The sequence below is a fragment of the Lissotriton vulgaris genome, chromosome 2_1, assembly GCF_964263255.1.
Source record: "Lissotriton vulgaris chromosome 2_1, aLisVul1.2, whole genome shotgun sequence".
NCBI classification, from domain to species: Eukaryota; Metazoa; Chordata; class Amphibia; order Caudata; family Salamandridae; genus Lissotriton; species Lissotriton vulgaris.
The window spans coordinates 1,574,370,618-1,574,395,753 of record NC_141687.1 but is presented as its reverse complement, the minus strand read 5'-3'; positions in this window follow the sequence as shown (position 1 = coordinate 1,574,395,753).

Below are 25,136 nucleotides of genomic sequence, written 5' to 3'. Positions count from 1 at the left end.
CAATAGACCCCTCCCCTCACATATGCACAGTCAAATTCTGTTTGCACGCAGAGTCAGCTAGGTGGGCAGGTGCAGGAAAGATATACCAGGTGACTGTATTGTCATTCATTTTAGAGATATGCGAGTAGTCAAATACATTTGTGAGAGGTGGACCCATATCACAAGATCTAGAATTCAGCCACTTGACCGCAACTACTTTTATACACCCAAAACACTACGAGTAAACCCTACTTATAATGGAGATGTTTTTGAAAGGGGCTCTGGGGAAAATTATGGCAGAAATGGGATTGGGAAAGATGGCTATGGTTTTGTTTCCAGTATTCCCCTTAGCAACAGGTACAGTGTACTTGATATGGTGGATTGACTTACCCCAAATAGTACTATTTCCCAGAGTGTTTTCATTCTGGATAGAGGAGTAGGGGCTACGAGGCAACAACCTGACCACAATCCGATCAAGGTGTATTCTGGGGGGTCTAAAAATTGTACCAAATATAGAATAGACGGTGCCTGTAAAGAAACAGTACATGATATTGTTGCTACTGAAATTAACCACTCCATAGTTAGAGATGGCAAACCCCACCCGAGCCTAATATAACTCTGAAAAGAGGAGAAAGGGAGGAGACTCTGGAAAGTAAATATCAGGCTATGCAATACAGACTGATTGCAGCTGAACAGAATAGCGAAATAAGGAGCCCAGTGGGAGATGTTACCACCCAAATAGCTGTTAGCCCACAAATTAACAAACCAGAAATGGGTAACATTCTCAAGCTGATGTCGTGGAACATTGCTGGGATTTCGTGTAAAGCAAGGGATACAACTTGGTTAACATTTATACAGGATTTCTCCATTATCTGTTTGCAGGAATCATGTGTAACCGAAGCCATACATTTAAATGGTTATCGTACCTTCCATACCCCTGCCAGACTTAGCATAAGGGGACGGAACAAAGGGGGATTATGTACTTATGTGTCTAACCTTTTGAATGATCTGGCAGTGAAATTTGAAATTGGAGCTAAATATTACCAGATACTGCTAGTAAGCGATGAGGGAAAAAAGAAAACAGTCTTAATACATTTTTGTAATAATATCCCAAAATCGGAAACTAGCAAGGTGTTAGAAGAGTTATGTCAAACCCTGAAGCACATTGAAGAACATCTGTCTGGGGACATGTGCGTAATATGGGTTGGTGATTTTAACTGTTTTCTATGCCCACATAGCCATCTGGGCATTTGTGGTTTGGGCAAAGATAAAGAGGACCCCCTAACACACTTTTCCCATACTACTTTGGGTAACTGGCTAAATGAACTAATTTTTCAATTTGACCTGGGCTTTGCAAATGAATTTTGCATATCTCCAGTCCCCTTTGAGCCAACTTTTATCGAGAGGGGGTGCAAATCAGTAATTGACTTCGTTCTCATGTAAAATTGGTACTCTTGTCATGTCTCTACTTGTGAAACGTATGATATAGTGACGAGTGACCACCTTCCTAACAGGCTATTTTTTTCTCTTGCAGGGAGTAAAAAAACACCTAAAGTAACAGAACAAATATATAATTATAAACCAAATCTTACAAGGACAAATGGATATGCCATAAAATGGAATAAAGTGGAACCCACTGCCTTCTTTGAAACCCTTGTAAAAAATAAATATAAGGAAATTGAAACTTGTCTATCCCGGACAGACGAAAATGCCCTAGTCACCGAGGCTTTCCTTAGAATTACTGAGGAAATAGGAAAACTCCTCACAGGGACACAGAAACCGGGCATGACTAAGGCACAGGGGTGGTTTGACAGGGATTGTAGCAAGGCCCATGCTCACTTATTGAAGGTATTAAAATGTGACCCGAGAAGCAGGGATGATGTGAGGCTGGCCAGAATTGACTATCAACGAGCATTCAAAAAGCGCAAGAGTCATCTGAAATTGGAAGCATGGCAGGCGTTACATCAAGCCTGTCAAACTAAGGACAATACGGGCTTCTGGAAATCTGTAAATGCTCCCTTTTTTGTAGATAGGGCAACCAATACAATTGAAGTGGCAATTACGGAAGACAGATGGGTTAACTACTTTAAGGACCTCTATCAGGCAGATGATCTAATTGAGAGTGAGGGAACTGGCATAATTGAACAAGATGAAATTATGAATCACGCGTCTTTTCCCCTGAATTTTAAATTCTCACTTGCAGATGTTTTAATTGCTATAAATGAGAGTGCCGCAGGGAAAGACCCAGGACCCGACGGCGTGCCAGTGGACATATATAAATCTAATAATGAGTTATGGGACCCACTCCTAACTAATGTTTTAAACAGCTGTAATAAACATAGGTTCTTTCCCACCTGGCTAGAGACTATTGTGATTCCCATCTATAAAAAGGGTGACCGAAATGAACCAAAGTGCTATCATCCAATATCATTACTGGACTCACTCATGAAAGTTGCTGGGAGAGTCATATTAAATATATTAGACCTCTGGGTGGAAGAAAGGGGCATACTTTCAAAGTTTCAATACGGTTTTAGGGCAGGACTCGGAACGACAGAAAAAGGATTAAACTTAGCGCTGATCATTTCTAAATATGTATCAACTCGCACCGTTCTTGTTTAATCTATATATAGATGGTGTAGGCTCCCACCTGGTTCAGGATAAGCAGGAATACCCTCAGATTAGAAATGCACCAGTCCCCTTTTTATTATATGCGGATGACGCAGTAATTATGGCACGGACCCAGATAGGCCTACAAAGAGCTATCACTAAATTCTTAAATTATATGAATGGTAGAGGTCTAAAAATAAATATAAGCAAAATATTTACCATATGCTGCATTACAAGTAAAGTCACCACATGCAAAACTTTTATTTCAAAAACGAAAATAGATACGATTGATACATTTTCGTATCTGGGTATCATCTTTGAGAAATCGGGCACTTGGTCATCTGCGGCACATGCAAGAAAGTTGGCTTTCTCCAGAGCCATAGGTGCTGTTTGAATTTTTTCCAACAAGGTGGGTGGACAAACAGTTCCAGTGCTTGTGGACATTTATAAATCTAAATGTGTATCCACAGCGATATATCTGGGGAATAGCTGAAGTTCACAATGTACAACTTTGTGAGAATGCGTTTTTGCGCTATCTCCTTGCAGTCCCTGCTTCCGCCTCTACTTATGCATGCCATAAGGAACTTGGCCAGCCATATATATCGGACCTTATTAAAATTAAACCCCTTCTCTTATGGCGCAAGGTGTGGTCCACTAACGAGACCAGCCTTAACAGAGATATCATCAAGGGTTGCCTCAACTTAGAGGGGGTTACCAGGATTTCCTGGATTCAGTATGTAAAGAAACTATTTTATGACATTGGTTATCCAGAATATTTTGATTCCCCAAACTGTCTAGAAACTGTCTCAAGGAAGAGCTTGAAAGAAAATGGTTTAAACTTTCTAGAGAATAAGCGTTGGCTTATAGAGAAATGTAAGATCTCAGTTATGGAGAACCACTTGATGATCCAAGGTCAGGGAATCCAATCTTATCTAATACAGATCCAAAGCTGCTATTCACGCATGTTACTGACACGTTTTTGAGGAGGGACTTTTTTTAGACTGGTTACATTCCCAGAGGCAAACTCTTGGTCTAAAGATTTGCCACTATGTCCATGCGACAATACTTCAGTTCAATCAATGTTACATTGCATACTTTTCTGTAAATTTTATGAGATGCCAAGGAGAAGATTTCTAATATTTATTCTGAAAAAGTGGGGATTTAGACAATTCAGAGCAGCACCTCTGAGGCTTCAAATGCTGGAGGATGAACTGATCATGTTGCTTATGTCGTCCTTTTTAAAAGCTGTAATCAGACATAGGATTACAATGAATTAACTTATAATTATCTGTCTAAGTCAGTTCAAAAATATAAAAACTTTGATGCATCTAATATGAGCAGTTTTTTTATTGCATTATAATGATTTATAGTAATGCTGATGTAATTTTATGGTAAAAATGTTATAACGTAATGTGTTTTTTACTGTGCTTTTATGGTTTTTAATCAAAATCGAATCAAGCAGTCTTTGACTTGACCTGACTTGACAAAGAAAGTCTCGCCAGCTGAGGCCATTCACACCAACATATAAAAGAAGCATTGGAAGCCAAGTTCAACCTAAAATAAAACGTTGAATATGAAAGATATATCATCAGCCAAGCAAAAAAATAGGTTGGTGAAACGATTAATGAGTTTGTTGAAAGACTTGAGACACTCATTATGCTATGTTATGTTATGTTTTGTTTTTGTAATGCTCTCAGCTACCCAACAAGGATTTCCCAGCTCAGGCCCTGAAAGAAACTCTGAAAACCTTAGAATTGTTGATTGAAAAGCCAAGTTTTTAGTTGCTTTCGAAAGTTGGGGTACAAATTCTCTTTCCGCATCACATCAAGTAAAGAGTTCCACAGGGTTGGTCCAAGAAAAGAGAAAGAGCAGCCTCCCATTCTCATTAATTTAATCCTGGGAATTTCAAATGTCTCTTCCGTGGAGGAACGAAGCAGGCGGGGGGATGATAAGGGCATACCAGATCTTGTAAGTATTTGGGTGCCGAGCCATTCTTAATTCTAAACATATAGCACAGGGCTTTAAATTGTGTGCGATGTTCCACCCTGAGCCAATGTATTTCTCTCAGGGCATTAGCCGTGCCGGACATTCTCGGAAGTCTACACAGCAGTCTGGCTGCAGAATTCTGCACCACCTGAAGCTTGCGCAGCACATCCCTGTTTGTACCCAGAAAAAGGATGTTTCCATAGTCCCAGAGAGATGTTACACGTGCCTGGACTACCGTCCTTTGGGTATCAGCAGGGAGCATCCACATGATTTTCTTTAACCATTTGAGGATGTTAAACAGGTGGCAGCAGTTTGTACTGCCTGTTGTTTCATTGACAATTTATTGTCCATAATAAAGCCCAGATTGTGGACCTGAGAGGAAGGCATAGGTAAAGGCCCCATTTCAACTGGCCAATGTTGAGGGCCCCAATGTTCTGTATTTTTACCAAAAATGGGAACTTCCGTCTTTTCCCCATTGAGCTTGAGCAAGTTAGATTGCATCCACAATGCAATATTGCGCAAACCCAATTGCAGGGTAGAAGGACCCAGTCTCTTGTCAGCCTATAAAGAAAAGATGATTTGAGTATCATCAGCGTATAAAAAAAGCGCCAACCCTGCTTCTTCAGCAATCACTGCCAGAAGTTGCACATAGATGTGAAAGAAAAGTGGGCTCAAAATTGAGCCCTGTGGCACCCCATATAGGGATGTGTAAGACTTTGAGGTGGCCCTGGAGGAAAAGACCTGGAATGTTTGCTCAAATAAGAAGGAAGACAGCCAACCAAGCGCCAATCCAGAGATGCCCAGTGCCTGTAGAGACTTTATTAATACGGTATAAGAAACCGTATCAAAGGCGGCACTTAGATCTAGTAGTATAAGGGCCACTGCATCACCTGCGTCCAAACGCTGGCGCAACATCTCCGTGACGCCCAGCAGGGTAGTATCAGTTGAGAACCCTGCTCTAAAGCCCAACTGGGAAGGATGCAGAAAGTTAGAGGATTCCACAAACGTAGATAACTGTGCGTTCACGTGTATTTCCAAAACTTTGGAAAACATCGGGAGTAGGGAAATAGGCCTAAAATTAGTCGGCATAGCAGGGTCCGCATTTAGCTTTTTCAGCAAAGGCAAGTCCATCACATGTTTCCAGACGGATGGCATCTCTGCCTCACTAAGAGAGGCATTAAGTAGCTCCGTGACAACTCTTAAAGCAGGCTGTTCCATTTGTAGGAGCACTGAAGCTGGAAGAGGGTCACATGGAAAGCCCGATTCAATGCTCGCCAGGATTTTTATAAAATAACCAATATACAAAGAAGCCCACTTCTCTAATTTAAGCAGAGAACCCTTCAGTGGGTACCGGAGCAGGACAAGGCAGAGCCGAACTTGTCACACTAATTCATCCTAATGTCAAGTAAGTTTGTTCTACTTTATTTATGAAGAAGTTAGCAAGAGTGTTACATTGTAGTTTATCAAGTACAGGCGGGCTAGGTTGAGTACTTGAGCCTGCTAACTTCTTAACCATGGAGAATAGGGTACGAGGACAGTTCTTTGCCCCCAGAACAGTGGAAGAGACCTATACGGTGACATCCATCAACAAAACGTTTAGCGATTCCTTATTAGCGATTTTTAAGGAATCACAAATAAGGAATCGCAAAACGGGATGCATGATTGAAAGTGCATAATATTTGCGATTCAGTAAAAATCGCAATTTTTACTGAATCGCAAATATTATGGGAATTCCAATTAGCGATTTCGCAATTCCCATTGATTCCTATGGGCCAAAAGGCCCATAGGAATCAATGGGAATTGCGAATTCGCAAATTAGAATTCGCAAAATGTTGATGCATTCCATGGGTGCGGGGGGGGGGTCCAAAGGACCCCCCCTGCACCCCTGAAATGTATTTTAAGTGCATGTTTCAAACACACATGTCCTAAGGACATGTGTGTCTGTAACATGACAGTGTATTTAAATGCAAATTTGAGCATTTTAACACATTTTCGCAAATTACCCCTCTCACAACACAGATACCAGGCTGAGTGGGGCAGCAGTCCTGTTCACCCAGCCCAAACACATGTGTGCATGTTTGTGAGCCCAGTACCTCTAACCCTAGTTGTGTAGCAGCTCACCTTGTTTTAAAAAGTTGGCCTAGGCAGTCAGCACCCACAATCTATAATAACAGAGCTTGCAGGGCATGAAACTCATATATATCAATCAACATAAGAGTGTCAAACAAAGGAAACAGACATCAAAAAAGAGAGAGCGGGAAGCCAGATGTGCAGGTAGTCAGTATAGTGGTTAATACCAACTATAGGTTCCCAATTAGGAAAGGAATAGAGTGCACGTGCTTAGTGTGGAAAAAGGACCCTCAGGCCCCAACTGAAAGTTGGTAGCCAGTTGTCTTCATTGGCCCCTGATAGTTTGAAAGGAACAAGAATTAGTGATTGGAAAAGTGCTTTAAAAAGAGTGTAGGCTACTCATCAAGCAATTCGTTTTATTAAGAAGGTAGCTCTGACTCTATTAAAAATAGTGAAAAAAGATGGACTGGTGATTGGTTGAGTTAGTTTGAACCAATAAGTCCTCACAATAGTGACAAATAAACAAAGATGGTCAACATGTTTCTGCTTAAGAGCCTACGGTCAGCTCAGCATTCATCAGGACCAGAACATTCATTCTTACTCCCTGGTGGACACTCACTAAGGTATCCTAACCTAAGGTGTAGAAAAAGGGAATAATGAACTAATACAACCTGATTTAGTAAAAGTTCCTATGGAGGATAATATCCAGAGGTCTCGCCTCATTAAGGGAGACTAAAAATTTGAAATTGTCCGTTATGGAACATCATGGGCTGGCGGCAGGGGGAAACCTTCACGCTCAGTCAATTTGCTCCTAAGCGACTCCCCGCTTGTGAACCTGTTTCAGCCACGTCCGCCGCCCGATACCATGAAACTCAGGCAGACACTCCAATAACCCGTAGTGCCAAAAGTAACAAGCATTAGAAATTCAATAGGTCTCGCATTTTTTGAGTTAGAGCTATTGGCATAGCTCAACAGCTATCAGACAGAAATTGCCACGTTGCATGTGCCCAACAGAGCATTGCTCCGTGAAACTGCCTGAAACCCTAAAACGGTGTTGATAGCCTACAAAATAAAAGGGCAGATCAGGATGACCAGGAGAAACCGCCGATGTATTGGGATGGCCAACGCAAGCAAACAATGAGTGAAATCGCATAGGTGTGACCCAAGCAATCAAAGGTGAGAGAATCGGACCCAATGCACCAATAAAAACCCAGTATTTCTACATGGCACAACAACGAACAAATGGCAATTCATTGGCATGCCAAAAGCCGATAGAGGAGATAACAACAGGTCTTGCAGACAGCGCATGCACGCTGCCTAGGCTCAACCTAAAAATCGCGAGGGTGGTGCAAAATGGGCAGTAACCCATTTTCCTACACCAAAATATGTACAGCTTTATGGGTGTTCACAAACCCTTCACGGCAAATAATGCATTGATACATGCACCTCCCACTCCTTCCATTGAAGTTACTAATGTGTAATTGTACTCAGTTGGGCATACAGTTTACTTCTGCCAGGTGTCCTTTTATGAATAGCTGACAGTCATAAATTGAGCCATTTTTCATAGTAATCATGACCTTATTGCCCCAAATAGTTTTGTGAAATACCATCTCACCACTGTTCCCTTTAAGGTGTGCGCGCAAGCACCTCTCTTCCTGCGAGCGCGCACTGCCACGTATGGAGCGTGCACACACACAGGATATCCCGCGAGAGTGTTCGCCCCGCTGCTTTAAAAAAGTGAGCGGCACTAAAAATGGGCACATCCTGGATGCTGTGTGGATGGCAGTGGAAGAGTTGGGAGCAGCAGGTAAATTCGTCTCAGATTGGGGCTTGGGACTGTTGGGCTGAGGGCACTTGCTGTACTCTTTTGTTAGTAAAGCGCGGTGCGGGACAGATTGTGTGCTTTTGTTTAAGTATTCATGATAATTACAGCCCCTTCACAAGCTGTGATTAACATGACTACTTAAATAAAAGCACACAATCTGCCCCGCAGCCGCGCTTTGCTAACAAAAGAGTACAACAAATTAAGGAACAGTATTTGGGGGACACTGTCTTTTGGAGCAGCAATGTAAGAGATCTGATGGTGTTGTACAAGGAAAGGCAAGAGTTTGACAATGGGCCTCTTTTGTCTTTTGTTTCCCTTCTTTGTGAGCACATGCAAAACAGGTTCTTTCAGTTCATCTAACTGAAAGAATGGGCAAGTATTGAATTCCAGGCAATAGCAACACAATCACATTTTGATTTTGGGACTGAGAATGTACAAAGACTTATTGAAAAGTAAAAACATGTATTGGTCCTGGGTGATTGTGAAACACCGGAAGATGTTTGACAATACAGAGAATATTACTATTTGGTGGCAGAACATGTGAAGGGTGGAATAATTATAAGCATGGGCGTAAAATCTGTTCCGTTTGAGGAATTTGCAGATTTTCTTCAATTTAGCAGGTCCGCAAATCTCGCGAAATTGCAGAAAAATCCACAAAATCGCATGCGGGACGGATTTTCAAAACTGAAGTACATGAAGAACTTACAGGTTTACAGCAGGTGCCCAAGTTGAAGCTAATTTCTTTGTAACCATTTGCAAAATGGTTACAAAGAAATTAACTTCAACTTGGCCACCTGCTGTAACCCTGTAAGTGCTTCCTGAGCGGCGCCTCCAGAGTTTTTGCCTACGTGCAACTATTCTCTGACCCTGCTCTGACCCTCGAAGCAGGGTCAGAGAATAGTTACACGTAGGGCACAATGCTTCAGGCTGTCACAAAACTTAAACCACAACAGGAAGCACTTACAGATAAGGAAGCAGGTGCCGGATTTGAAGCTCAAATTTAGTGACACATTAACCAGTCCCCGGTTGAGGCTGGGCAGGTGTGCTTTCTCCCCATAATCTACAGTGGTGAACCAGAGGGTGCTGTGATGAACCAGAAGGTGCAGTTGTGAACCAGAGGGTGGCAGTGGTAAACCAGAGGGTGGCAGGGGTGAACCAGAGGGTGCTGTGATGAACTAGAGGGTGGCAGTGATGAACCAGAGGGTGTCAGTGATGAACGAGAGGATGACCGTGATGAACTAGAGGGTGTCAGTGGTGAACCAAAGGGTGGCAGTAATGAACCAGAGGGTGGCAGTGATGAACCAGAGGGTGGCAGTGGTGAACCAGAGTGTGTCAGTGGTGAACCAGAGGGTGGCAGTGGTGAGCCAGAGGGTGCTGTAATGATTAAGAGGGTGGCAGTGATGAACCAGAGCATGACAGTGATAAACCAGAGGGTGGCATTGGTGAACCAGAGGGTGGCAGTGATGAAATAGAGGGTGGCAGTGATGAACCAGAGGGTGGCAGTGGTGAACCTGGGGTGACAGTGATGAACCAGAGGGTGGTAGTGATGAACCAGATGGTGGAAGTGGTGAAAAAGAGGGTGGCAGAGATGAACCAGATGGTGACAGTGATGAAACAGAGGGTGACAGTGATGAACCAGAGGGTGGCAGTGATCAACCAGAGGGTGGCAGTGGTGAACCAGAGGGTGACAGTGGTGAACCAGAGGATAGCAGTGGTGAACCAGAGAGTGGCAGTGATGGACCAGAGGCTGGCAGTGGTGAAACAGAGGGTGGCATTGGTGAACCAGAGGGTGGCAGTGATGAACCAGAGGGTGTCAGTGATGAACCAGAGGGTGGTAGTGATGAACCAGAGGGTGGCGCTGCTAAACTGCCCGGGAGCCCTGTGGGTGTGAGCCCCCCCCCCCGCTGCTGAGCTGCCCAGGGGTTGTGAGCCCACGTGCTACTGAACTGCCCTGGGGCCCAGTGAGTGTGAGCACCCGTGCTGCTGAACTGCCCCGGAGCCCTCTCAGTGTGAAAATCATTTGTGCTCAATTGCCTGGGAGCCCTCTGGGTGTGAGCACACATTGTGCTAAGTGCCCCCTGCCCCCAGTGCATATATACCCGTACTGCACAGCACCATTATGCTCTTGCACCATGAAGTCTGGTGCCTGGATGCTCCTGATCCGTGTAGGTGGTACCACCGTCTGGTGCAGTCACAATGTAAAGTCATAACTTGCTACACAGCACCAATAAACATGTGTCCCCCCTGGCACCGGTATGCGCATGTACCAGGTGTGGAGCACCCGCATGCCACTGCACCCTACTGCCCAGTGCCAGCATATGCCTGTACGGGGCAGTTTAATATGAGATGGGACATTGTCCAGCAGCAGCAGCTGCATGCGCCTAAATCCACTGAGCAGGATCAGAATGGCTTTGTACCAACATGTGCAGCAGAGCTATCTTGGACATCTGAAGGATTCTGGGGTCCTGTGCCAAACGTATTTTTGCACCATGAGTTTCCCGAGCGCCATCCCCGTGTAGCTCCTGTGACCAGGAGGCTGCTTTCTCCTCATCTGCTGCTCTGCTCGGTCTCTGACCCTTTATATACAAGAAGCAAGTGAACTTGCATAGAAGCCCCGCCCATTTGGCCCCGTTCGCCACACACTAGCGGTATGAAACGTCTTCCCGCCAGTCCCCACTATAATGGCCAGCTCACTCAAGGGACCTCTGCGCCTTTTGGCGTGCTGGAAAAGTTACAGGCACACGTGGTCACATATTTGTGCAAATGGCACAAAAATCCGCGAGTTCGTGGGAAAATTCACGACACGCAGATTTTTTTGCCATTTCGCACAAATTCGCGGACTACAAATTCGCAAATTTCTCCCATACTTAATTATTTACCACCATTCAAGACATGGTAAATTTTATTGTATGCAATGCTGCTCAGTATAGTGTGATGTCTCAGCTTGTTGATGTCTGCACAACATTTCAAGCCTTTAGTGCAGATTATGAATGAGGATTCAGCCTTGTGAATATTATCAAGAGTAAATTGAGTAATAGACTAGAGCACAAGCATTTGGAAATGCTGATGAGGATAAAGGCCTACCTCCTGAATGGGAAAGTTGACTTCAATAGAGTTTATCAGCACTGGAAAAATGGCAAAAGTCGATGTGAGATGTAACCATGTCACCCATCCAGCTATGGCACTTGACTTTTGTGAACGGCCCTCTCCCACAGTCCATGTTTGCCTGGGTGTCACACTTTTCCAAACTATCTCTGGCGGGATATCCCAACATTACTCAGTAGCTTTCACATCAAATTGTAAATATGTTATTTAATTTTGTAACTTATTGTGTATATGTGATCTTGTATAGGCTCCACCCAATGAACAGTGCTCCAGTTAAGACTATTTAGTAAAATCTTATGATGGTACCACCGTTGGAGTCTTGTGCTTTTCTAAACCTGACATGTACTTGCCTGTGTAACCAATTTATGTAATGACGTGTTTATCCAAATTGCAAATGTGCCATAAGACCTTTAACGTGGTGCTGTATGTGTGGGAATACACCATCTTTTCAGTTTTTTAAGTAAAAGTTTGGAGTGATATTTGGCACTGCACACACACGGTCTCGTTCCTGATGCACATAGCCATGATTGCAGCATACAGAGACCCTAAAATTAAAGGAAACATTGCATCTCACTGTAATCTAAATCATGTTGAGTTAGTTGCCTTAGTTCCAAGTGATACAACTCCAGATTGCCTCTCACATGTGCTTTAGGGAAATCATACATTTTCTATAGGGTGTGATTACATAAGCAATCAACATTGAGGAAATAAAGTAAAAAAACAACACAAATAGAAAATGTGAATGTCAGCCTCCTATAATTGATCTATTATAATTTTGCTGACCATTAAATTGGAACTCCCTTCAAAATACAGCAAGGACAACAAAATAGCAATTACGTCATTCTGCCTGAATGAGCAAACAAACTTGTAGCACATGACTTTGTTCAGGTTTGTCCAGTATAGACTGGTGTTATTTTTGGACACAATTACTCTGTGCCCATGTTCTTACAAAGCTGGGCCAGCCAAACTTTCCACTGGCTCACATAAGCAGGATAGGCAAAGAGCACATGGGAGATAGATTCTACTTGCTTGATGCAGATAGGGCATTTATAATCCCTGGTGCAAACCATTTGGATGTGAAAACCTTCAGCGGCAGTGTGCCAGATCTAAATTGAAAATAATGTTTCCAATCCAAAGGCTTAGTAATTTGGTCCAGGTATGACTTGTGGCACGGTTGTAAAAAATGCCCTTTGAGTGAAGATGGGTCATATGATCTAAATTCTTCTTGGGCAACCATTTTCCAAAAAGTCTCTTTAAGAATGTTCTTTAAGGGGAAAGTCGAAGTGGAGGGGAGATCCCACAAGTGTGAAAGACCCATTTTGTAAAACAAGTCTCCTAGGTCTTGCAACTAGCTTATTTTATGGAATTGATCTGAGTCAATAACATCCCTCAAACCCTTAGTATATACTACCAATTCCTGTGTTACCCATAGTTGATGCCAGTATAGGATCAGGCGGAGCCTAGCATGATCCTTTAAAGCTTTCCTACCCAAATCTTATCTTAAAGGGAGAGTGAGTGTGCTCTGTGGAAGGCTAGTTATTGCATGTATAAACGAGTTCTCAGCTAATGTGAGCTGGTTCATGTTTTCTAATCCCCACAACTCAGCCCGATAGAGAACTGAGCTCACCACCATAAATTTGAAGGGCCAGACGAATGGACTTAGTCAGTGAGGTTTTGATTTCCTTTCTAAGGTTGCCCGATATCTGTCGGTGCTTCAATTCTATTGCTTCAATTTGAGGCTTACACCTCATATCCTTATGAAGTTCGATGCCCACATACACAAAAGCGTCCATCTGCTCCAGGGGGAGCCCATCCATCATTATTTTCACCCTGAAAGATCTATGCTGGTCAAATGCCATGAGTTGTGTCTTTGTGGCATTGATCTTAAAGCCTCTCATAAGAATAAACACTATATAGCAGTTTAAGTCAAGCTGCAATCCACTAGGTGCTTTAGAGATTAACAGTGTGCCATTTGCAAACATAACAATGGGAGTTTTATAACAAGCTAGAACAGGGACATCAGTGTGGCTGGAATATTAAAAAACTAATTAATGTTCCCTCATCATTGTCCACCGAAATACCCCCTACCCTGCCCCACTGCTCTTACCTGCATGGGCCACGGCTGGCCTGACTGCCTTGAGCCACAGTTACCCGGGATTGAGCTCAGGTTTACATTTCTGAATCCTTTGACAGGACGTTACAAGAATAATTACTTTATAACTTGAGAAGGACATTAAATCACACCAACTAATAAACCACTTTCTCACAAACTGCTCTGCACATTATAGACAGGAGCCAAGACCCGAGCACCTTATGTGCAAGCACTAAAGAGAAGTAGCAACATACAATGTGCACCGCTAAGCACACTGTGCACAGGAACTTTAAAGCCTTTGACAGAAAGTCCAGTTATAAATGAGCCAATCAAATAATGCTGGGTAGCACAACATTATAAATGTTATAAAGTGGCCTTCTGTGTATTGACATTTTCCATTTTACAGGAAAAATGTATTGTAAGAAGACTGCATTTGTGAGAGGGTAGGAAAGCAAAAACTCTGAAAATGCAGAGAACATCCAATAATCTGGAACAGTTTTAATACAGAAGCAGAACAGAACATAAGGCCTACAGCTGACCAAGCTGCAGTTACCTCTAAATGTTCAGTGCTGGTGACTCAATTCCAAAGGGATTAATATTCACTGCATAGGAGTCTTAAGTTCAGAGATCTGGTGCATGCTTTGACCCAGGCAATGCATATTCAACATATAAGGTAAGAGGAGAGACAATGTTAAGCACAAACACCTGCTGGATATCTCCAATATCTGCTGCTTCTTCTACCACTGTCCATCGACTGGTAGCTTGGGTACTGTAGCCTCCAACTCCGTGGTGCTGACATGGCTAAAGTTGCCAGTTTTGAGTTTAGTGTTGGTGATACAGAGGCAAAGCAAAAGAAAGACAGTGCATTGTGGTCTTCAACTCTATGGAGTTGGGCCACGCTGCAACTTACACCCAGCATAGTGCATTGAAATTGTGTGGTTAATTCTCCAGGCTCAGCAGGGAACCCATACACCCCAGGGCACGGTTCACAACTACCCATGGTTTATTCCATGGGCATGCAGCTGCTTCTCCTGTCTCTTATCCTGCTATTCTCTGCCTGCTGGAAATCCTCTGTGTCACAGTCTCGTGTTACTTCCATGGTGTTAAGTTGCATTATGGCTTTGCACTGACTGCTGGCCTACAGCTGTATTTCAATATGATGAAAAAATGGCAGCCTTCATAAAGGAAGGAATGAATATAATTTATAAAGTGCAACTTATGCCCTTGGGCGTCTTGGCGCTGTAGAAAACAGGATAGCTACAGCAGATGTCAAAAGCAAGTCGGGCAGAGGAACAGGTGTCTTCTAAACCTGCGAGAAAAGCAAGGTCATTAAGGCCTTTCTGAAAGTAAATAAAGAGGGAGCAGCTTTTAATGTCAGCAGAAGGCTGTTCCAGAGCACAGCTGTGGCCCTGAAAAAGCTGTTCCAACCCCAGATGGTCCTTCTTAATGAGGGGACAGTCAGGTTCATGGCAGAGCCTGATTGAAGCATCCTCACTGGGACATCCCATTTGAGTTTCTCCTTAATGTAGGCTGACCACAGTCCATGCTATGATGTATAGGCCAGACAGATAGCCTTAAACCTACATTGTTGTCTAACTTGCAACCAGTGTAGTTTCCTGATGGCTCCTCTAGCCGATTTATGTTTAGGAATTTAAAAAAAGAAATGGGCAGCAGCATTTTGCAAGAGACCCACTGGGAGAGTAAGATAGAAACTATTGCAGTAATCGATCTTTGTCAGTACCAATGCAATGATAATAGTTCTCATGAGTTCGGGAGGCATTTTTGATCTTTTTTATGAGCCTTAAGGGGCAAAATGAAACTGATGTAAATTCATTTACTTGGTCCATTAACCTCAGTTCTTTATCTACCAGGTCAGCTGCATTTTTTACTTTGTTTGAGGATTCAGGAAGTGAGCCCAAATCAGGTGGCCACCAATCCGGCGTCCAGAATGAACGGTTGTTAACAAAGAGGTTGACCTCAGTTTTAGCAGTATTTAATTTAAGGCAGTTGTGGTCCATCCACTTGCTCACATTGCTTATGCATGTTCTGAATGCCATACCAGCGTTGTTTTCAGGTATTGCCAGCGACACCACAATTTGGGTGCCATCGGCGTAAAACGCCAGGAGAAAAACAGCATTTTTTATAATTATCGCTAGTGGCGTAATATAAAGGTGAAATAGTGTTGGGCTCAATGCCGATCCCTGGGGAACTCCACAGGGCAGGGAGAAAGACCTAGATGTAAACTTGACCATCGTCACAATATGTTGTCTGTCAACCAAGAAGGATTTGAGGAGGTCTAACGCTGTATCCTTTCTTCGCATTCGTTCAGCAAAAATCTGTGGCTAACCATATCAAACACTGTGGAGAGATCCAACAAAATCAGGACCCCTGTCAAGCATTTCCTGAATATCTTCCGTAGCTACCACCAGAGCAGAAGGAGGGGATTCTCTTGAGGAATACTGTGGGCCGGCTTCACAAAGGTAACTTACAGTTTTGTATAAGTTTACAATTGTTTACTATTCACAAAGGGATTTATAAGTAGTTTCTTTATGAGTGCGTAATCTATCTATTTTTTATGTGCTATGACTCCCCACTTGTGAAAATAATACTCGTAAATCTCTTTATGAATAGCAAACAATCATAAACTTACATGAAAGTGTAAGTTTACCTTTGTGAATCATGACCTGTGTAAGTCTATTGAAATCTGAGGGGAATCTCCTTATGCCGGTGTTCATTGTGTACCACATGAAGGCCATCTTTGGGGAGAGGATTCCTGTCACATTTCTATGGAGTTCTACACACCGAAGAGCCAGAATATTTTGTAAGAAGGTCCTGGCAAATAGCTTGTTAGAAACTCTGCTTTCTCCCCATGGAGTGCCGTCTATGTGGCTGCCTAAGGCAATGTTCTGAGAAGCGTTTTTTTTCAATTGCCAATCCTTGCAAATTATAAAACTGTGCAATACTCTTGTAAACTGATATGATTGTGTCATGCAATCCACTGAAACCTAGCTACAGAGGGTGTGCTCATAGTGATCAGTGAACGAAGTGGGCTTCCCTAAAGCACTGTTTTGTGAATAATTAATGTGCAATGCTAACATGAGCACTGGCTGATATCTGAAAACAGTCACATTTTATTTAACAAACTAAGCCTGTTCTTTAGTAGTACATTGTACATTTGCAGCTTTCTTAAAAGTAAAGTTATTTACCAAGGTGTCCATTGAACAAGCATAAAACAAACAATTGGGCAGCCAAACTGCATCATCTTGCAAGTAGATTATATACGATTTCTTGTCAAATTTGACAAATTTACAAAGTCCCATACTGTTGTTAGAGTGTTATTTATTCATATCTATCGTGCTCACTATTGCAGATGCCCTCTAACCTTATCTTTCTAGGAACCGTGAAAGTGTCAAGTCATTCAGCTAATAACATAGATTAAATACCTCATGTGACATTAGTCTGGAATTAGAGTCTCCTTATCACCATGTCAAAGTCACATGAGAACAAATAAAGACATATAGCCAAATACCTCATGCGACATTAGTCTGGAATTAGTGTCTCCTTATCACCATGTCAAAGTCACATGAGAACAAATAAAGACATATAGCCAAAATAGTGTAGCCTGAATTGACCTCCTTTCACTTTATATGGAAATAAGGAAACATTTAGGACATATACCTTCATGCACATAATCTAGGTCAGATATTCGTGAATTTATGTCAGAAATTCCAATCTCTGATTAGATTTAGTATATAAGGACGGCCACTTGACCACTTGTCAGGAGAGGTCCTGTATCCAGGTTATCGCACAAGATTCTGCCAGAGAAAGTCTCACCTACACCTACTCCAAGCACACTGAAGATGTTGCATCCCACCTGATGCTGATAAAGTGAAGTACCAGAGAAAGGCTGGTATTGCAGTGTGTTTCCCCTTTGCATGGAAATCTACCTTCATGCCACCGCTGATAACAACAGCTCTTACTGTCAAGGAAGGTATGCCGTGCTTCTCTCAAATAAACTCTGGACTGCAAACTGTTCAACACTCCAAGCTCTCCTAGTGTAGCAAATTGAAGTAGGTTTTAGGATGTTAGGTTGTAGATAAAATTTTAACCATGTTCAAAATGTTCATTTTATTTTCATTTGCAATGTGCCTTCTAGCTCTTTTTAATGATATCCTGTGTAGTTATTTTAGTTGTGCTGAGAAACAGGTTTGCCCTATTGTGACAAATGCTTTTAGTTAAAAATGCCCATTCTTCTTAGTGCATTGTGTAGGTGATATTTTGAATAATGAAATAGGTTTGTTTCTGTTACCACAGTACCCCTGATCCAATTGCAGGTTTTTTTTTTTTATTTATTTTTTTTTAATCCTCATTAGCCTTTACGCCACCCATGTTCGGTAGATTCCGCCCTGGGCTTTTTATCTCAATATGCTGACTATGGACTCGAGTATATGCAGCTCTCCAGCACGGACTGGGCCACAATCTTCTGTACCACCCTGTGTGGATAATGACACAGCCACACTGGAGGCCGCGACCCGATCTTCAACTCCGCCTTCACAAAGGACGGACCTACTCCACAGGCCTGCGAGATAGGCTGAGGCCTTTATCATAGGAATTTTTCCATTATGTACTGGTCTCTTACCCTGTACCCAAACAAAGGCCCGCCTATTACCCAAAGTGTTGCAAAAAAAGTAACAAAAATCTGTGTTTCTTATTTATCCGACCTTTAGAATCTAATGTCGCAAAATATCTCCATGAGTGTCGGTGTCTTAGCTTCTACCCATACTTTACAAATTTCCCTACGAGCTAGCAGAACCCCATAAAAAACTAACTTTACTTTATCATTCATTCTGTTGTCATGTAGATCAAGTCTCCCGGTAATAATTAGTTCATGGCTTACCTCTATCGTGGAGCCGATTGATTGTGATAGACAGTTGCTTACCATCTCCCAAAATTCCCTGACGTTTAAGCACTCCACAAACATGTGCAAGTCATCCACATTTATATTTCCACATTTTGGGCACTCAACCCGTCCTCCAGCTTTAAACTTCGATAGTCTGCGGGGAGTCCAATAGGCTCTATGGATAGTAAACATAACATTTTGCCTTAAATTTGCAGATTTTACTGTTGTATATAGTATAGTCATCATTACTTGCCATTGATTTTCTGTGGCGATGTCCGGCAAGCAATCCCTCCATAACTGTTCCGGCAATGTGAACGGGCCATCTTCCATCTCCACCATTGCCCAGTACCACATCGCAACTTCTTTCTTGAATACTTGTGAAGAAAATGTCTTATCTTCAAAGTCATTTTGGAGACCTATAACAATATCCGTCTTATTTGCCCAACTTTGTATCTGCATGCATTTGAACTTAGATAACCCTTGACCCCACACCTGTGCCCCTTGTATCCAACCAATCAATGTTCCCTCTGGAAATAGGTCTCCCCAGGTTTTCAATCCTGCAGTTTTCAACGGGACAGCCAATGCATCTTCTACCCATGGCGGTGATCCTGGTGTGTCCCAGATAGACGACCTATATCCAAAATAGCTCAACTTTGCTAGTTTCCTAATTTTATACCAGAGCTCTGCTGCCTCCCGTAGAGTTTTCAATGTAACCTTTTTGAAATATTTTGGGTCTGAAAATTTATACATGAATCCATCTTCATCATGGTTGCTCAAACTCAACATAGCCAGAAAAATACGCCCAATGGTTGTAGCCTTTGGTACTCCCATGAGTTGTCTCAAATTTTTTAAAGGAAAAGCCCAGTCATATAACAAAAAATCTGGGGCTGATAACCCGCCCTTGTCCTATCTTCTTCTAATTTTCTTCCAGGATAAGCGAACTCCTTTAGTAGCCCATATAAAAGAACAAATCTTGCTTTGTAATCTCTTAAGCCCCTTCTTGTCAAAGTCCCAGGGGATTGTTTCAAACAGAAATGTAAGCTTTGGTAGAATCACCATTTTAATCAAGTTGGTGCGACCAAACAGAGTGAGAGGTAGATGACTCGAACTTGCAGGTATTGTTAGTAACACATAAGTAGTACTTCCTACTTCAAAATGTATTGGGTAGGGTTCTGCAGGGCTACAATATCCTGTCTTTCACATTCAGCGTTGATGCATTGAATCAAATTCACATGTATCAGCTGTGGATGGGAAAGCAATCCTTGTAGAAATACGCCAAAGTCATAGTTTGCACAACAGTTGGCGCCCAACATGGGACCTATATCTTACGGTTACACCGTAAGTAGTTCTTTTACTATTCACACACACGTGAACCATTATTATGTCATTACAGGGACGTTTGTAGTAGTTACAATTACCTCCTACTGGGAATAAGGGAGCACACATTTGGTAGGGTTGTCAAGCTTGACTCCTAAAGTTTATTCCCCATTCTGTAATTTTTCTTATTCTTTGATTACAATTTCAATTGAATCTGTTCACCATGGTGGAACCTATTGTGATAGCAGGCAATTAGAGGAAGGCAGTCACTCAGTGAAAACTCAAGGCATCCCTGATGAAGGGGGCAGTTACTTTTGTAATAGCTGCACACACCATGTATGCCTTTTAGACATTTTAATCATGGGTGGAGTTTGAGCCAATCAATCCTTCCTCTGGGCAGTTTTGTACCTAGACAGTAGTAGATCTATAGACTTACCAAGATTTGTAAATCCCTTTGACTTATCAGGAATGTAAATGTAAATGTAGAGAATTTATATAGCGCACTTCTGCCCGGAGGCCTCGTAGCGCTGTATTCATACCGCTGTGGAACCCATCCTGGCTTTCCTGTGAAATGTCCACTCCTGGGCACCCCCAAGGTGAAGCCAAACATCCATGGTGCTGCTGGGGCCGTTGTGGAGATTAAGCAAGCTATTGCCCAGAGTCACAGAGTGGGACCCATGATTAGACTAGCCACCGAGGCGAGAATTATCAGGTCCAGGGAAATTGAGTCCAAGAGCCGCCGAGGCAGGAATTGAACCCTGGTCCCGGGCCAGACCTCAGCATCAGGGTCTGCCGCTCTAACCATTGAGCCACGCTTCTCCTCACATGAACAGGTTCACTGATCAATTGCCGCACACACACAAAAATATTGGTTTGGGGCCTCTGAGAAATAAAAAGGTGCTACCTAGCCAGTCTTGGCTGGATACACACCTGTTCCTCACCTCGACAACCTAGCACCTGTTCAGGTGATTGAGGTTTCGAACTATAAAGTTGACTTATACAGGAGACTCGTACAGTTCGCAAAAGTGCTTTGAGCTCAAAACTTGCTATCACAGGAGACCAGCCGCTCCTACACAAATGCAAACTTTTAGTCCACACACTATTAATGCTATCATGGGAAAAGCACCCATGAGGCATGAAGAAATGGCCTTCTGGATTGCTCGCAAGACCAACCATTTAGAAGCAGTGTATCCAATCACTGCACCCTAGGACAAACATATAATAGTCACTATGTGTCTTCCTCTTGGGATGGTGTGCCTGTAGAGGAGTGTAATACCTGGGGAAGAATCTTTGCATGCATTTACACCAGCTAGCATGGAAGCCTTCATTGGCAGTTCTCCCTCATGTACCTAAGCTGGTACAGAATGAGCATGTAGCTACATCAGCTCTGAACGTAGAAATTAAGTTAATGGGGAACTTTTGTATAGTTTTCCCTATCATCCTAAGCAATATTAAGGGAGAAACTTTAGTTCTGGCTATTGGTCAGAGACTGGAAGCCGTTTCAGATCAAGCTCGAGAATGGGAACTACTGAATGTAATCACTTAAGAGTGTACGTCTGTGAATCAAGGTATTTTGGTTGCACTACCTGTTAAGCCACATCTAAAACCTAAAAGTGAATCTGAGAGTTCAGATAAATAAAAATCTGCAGCAGAAAGAAAGAAGAAACAGATGGACAAAAGGAAAAGACAGACTAGAATGCCTGCTTCTTGGGTGACCTGTACGGGTGGTTATAATTGACGAGATTGCAGGAAAATGTAAAAAAACAACTGGTATCAGTATTTTACTAACTGCTCTCCATGCTTTTTCAGGACACTGTTGGTAAATACAAAAAGGACAATTAATGGAAGTGTTTCCTTTGTTCGCCGGGCATGCCCAGACGTGGGTCCATTGCTCACTTTGTCCCTGGATTCAAGCTAGCCTGGCTGATTAGGGGTGTTATCCCAAAAACGGTCCCAGGATGTTTGTTTCTGTTCCAGGGAAGACCTGGCTTGGCAGTTTGGGCTGGACAGTTCCCATTAGGCACAGGGTTAAGACTGATTTGCATATAGCTGGGTCTGACCTGGAGTGGTGAAGTAAGCTAAAGAATGATGATGGATTGATCCCAGATCTGTGACTGGGGGTGAGTGTCTGAAAAGTTTAGTGCTCCGTGCATCATCTCCTTGTGTTTGCATTGTTGGTAAATGAACAGAGACAGGAAGTTGATCCGTGTACTGAAGAAAGGAAGAGTATATTAGAAAAACTGAAGCAGAACATGAGACTGAAGTCAATGTAAAGGGTGAAGAGAAAGGATTGGACTCTAAAACTCTATGTGCCTTTCTTACAAGTCCCTTGCGCTGCTGGTGCATCACTTTTAATATGCGAAAAGGTGACGTACCTGTGGCACAAGGGGCTTGTAAATAAGCTCTTATGAGTGCATTATTCCACATGCAACAGATGAGGGTAAACAGATAATATCAATCCTAGCTATTGGCGAATCATCTAATGTGCTGCTGCCATGCTCTGTTGTCTTTAGAAATAGAAACAATTGCTGTATTTCTTCTCCCCTAAACAGAACAAATTACATAATCAATGGCTGAAGTATATATATGTACAATTACACGGTCATATACTCTGAACTATTCATATCCATTTAAAAAGGGTTTATATAGGCCTCAAGGGGTAAACAACCAATTGCTGAAGCCCTCCTCGGTAAGGGTCAAACCCCATTCCCCCAAAGGGGAAATACAGCAATTGTTTCTATTTCTAAAGACAACAAATCTAATTCTGGATAAAGATGGAACTATTTATATGAACCCATCAAAACGCGTCAACGCCACTTTTTTGGCACAATCTAAGGACAGACACAGAAAAGATCAAACACTGATGAAGGCAATGTATTAATCAATGTGTTTTTAGTCCAATTGGATGTGCATCTGTATCTGACAAGGAAAGTGTCTTTCACTGTGTGTTGTCTTGGTTATGCTGGTCATAATCTGTTAAATCATTAATCACCCTGTGATTCTGATGTATTGAATTTAATTTTAAAGAAATGTGATAGTGTTGTTAATTTTACAGCAATTTTATTTATGTATAATGGAATGTGAAGGATATATAACTTTGTAATAAAATGTGTTTTTTTTACTTTTGAAACATAGTATTTAATACGTTGATACGTTGATGTGTGATCATATGTGAATATTGTGAAATCAGTTGGCAAAGGGAATTTTCTTCTGTAACTCCCTCAGATTTACACATCCTTGTAAATCTGGTACAGTGTCTAAAACAATGCGTGTTGCTGTTGAACACCGACAGCAACACTCATTGCATGCCCCTTACAAACAGATACTTGCGTGAAAGCGCACCATATTAACAAAGCTGCCTTAACCCCTTCCATGCTGATGACGGCCCCCAGCCGTCATGCACTACGGTGCTTGTGTGCTAATGACGGCTGGGGGCCGTCATGAACCCGCCCACTCGTGATTCTGCCACACAGGTGCAGAATCGCGGCCGCATGGAAGGGGTTATGCCATGCAAAGTGTCTTAATGTCACTTTGTAAATATGGTGCAGGTTACTGGACCACTAGAACATCATTCCGGTAGCACAATACCCTTATACGTATGTCCCAGAGTCTTTGGATTCTGAGCTAAAAGGGAATACTCTATTTTCAGTTGATGCAGAAGACTTTATCCTTTTCTATAGGTTCACATTTGGGAAAGAAAATTACACCAAAACCCTTAACTCTGGACCAGGTCCTTTGTGCCAAAACAAAGCTTAAATTAACATGCCCAGGGCACTTGGCGAGATTTCATATCAGCTTTGTCACAGTAAGCTTCAAAAGAAGTGATGAGAGGACGCAGGTCTCTTAGTGTCCTGTTAAGGAGTGGTGCATCATTCACAAACATTACAAGGTCCCTGTGAAGCTGCCTGGCCTCACAAAACAAGTGGTGGTGACAGCCAGTGATTCAATAGGCGACACAATGCAATCACTCAAAGAATCCCATACTCTGTTGTCATTGTGTTAGAATAGAAAAATATGCTTTTGCATTGTTTATGAAAAAGTAGCATTCGCTGCACCATTATATGTATGGCCGCCATTTTAAATTGTAATCAAAACTAATCCTTTGCCGTTTCGAGAAACGGCCTTCTCTAGGTTATGTTTCTCCAGAGCTGAGTTTTGCTACACTAATGAATACACGGTTCTTATTAGCGCATAACTTTCTTTTTAGATGTATGCCTTCTCCCACTTCTCTAGCCATGGGAACAGGCAGAATGACCTTGAAAAGCAGGTAATGTGTGCCCGGTCTCAGTATCGAAATGTATTCCTTCTTTAATTTACTGTCCAGCTGCATCTGCTTCGAAAATTCCATGATGGACGTACTTTCATTGGTTTTGAAGTGTACATAATGTATCATTATGCTTGCTGATGTCAGTGCCTCTGCAGCACTCCTAAGTGACTGGGCAGACCGGGCTCCACTCGGAGTGCATTTGAATAAACAATTATTGGTTTGTATACTCTACTGTCTGACCGACTCTTCATTTAGTATGGAAGGCTGAGAGGAGGTTGCGAGTTACCCAGGTGACCCTATTTGGCCCATTGCCTTCAGTTGGCACCTGAACAGGGACTCCTTTGGGTGAGTGACCCATCCCGTTCCACGGACGGGGGGAGGTCAAGGCCATCGTCAGGCTGGTTGGATGGATCAGGGGTCCCTGCACGAAAAGTTCCTGGTACTCGCAGCTGCCCCTTCTGTCCAGCCAGATGGTGCCTCGCCCAGTGGTCATCCGGACTGGATCTGACCATTTAGTCTGAAGAGTCAGCAGTGGAAAATCAATTTGTTTAACCTGCATATGTCAAGTGAGTTTGTTTTGGATCTTTGTGGATAAGGTACAATTTTAGTTTGTATTTGGTAAGGTCTAAGGACCGTCTTTGGGATAAAAAGAGTTACAATAATTATGCTAGGCATAAAATAGTGAACTTCTTTCTTTTCAGAATGCCTAGTGTAAGTAAGTTGTTTTCTTTGTGTTGTTGTTGTTCTTCTACTGATGCTCGCTTGAAGGAAAGTCAGCTGGCACCTCCAGAAGACACTCTGAATTTTTATATGCATGTGAAACATGGTCTTGGCCCTATTATTTTTAGTACATTATGGCACAAACTTATGAGGGACATTGCCGAGTTACAGTGACCACTGCAGGTACTTTCGATGAACAAAAGATTGAGTATTTACAAGAACAGTTTTTTGAGAGATGAAGTAGGAAGTCTATGGTTGATTCTCTTAG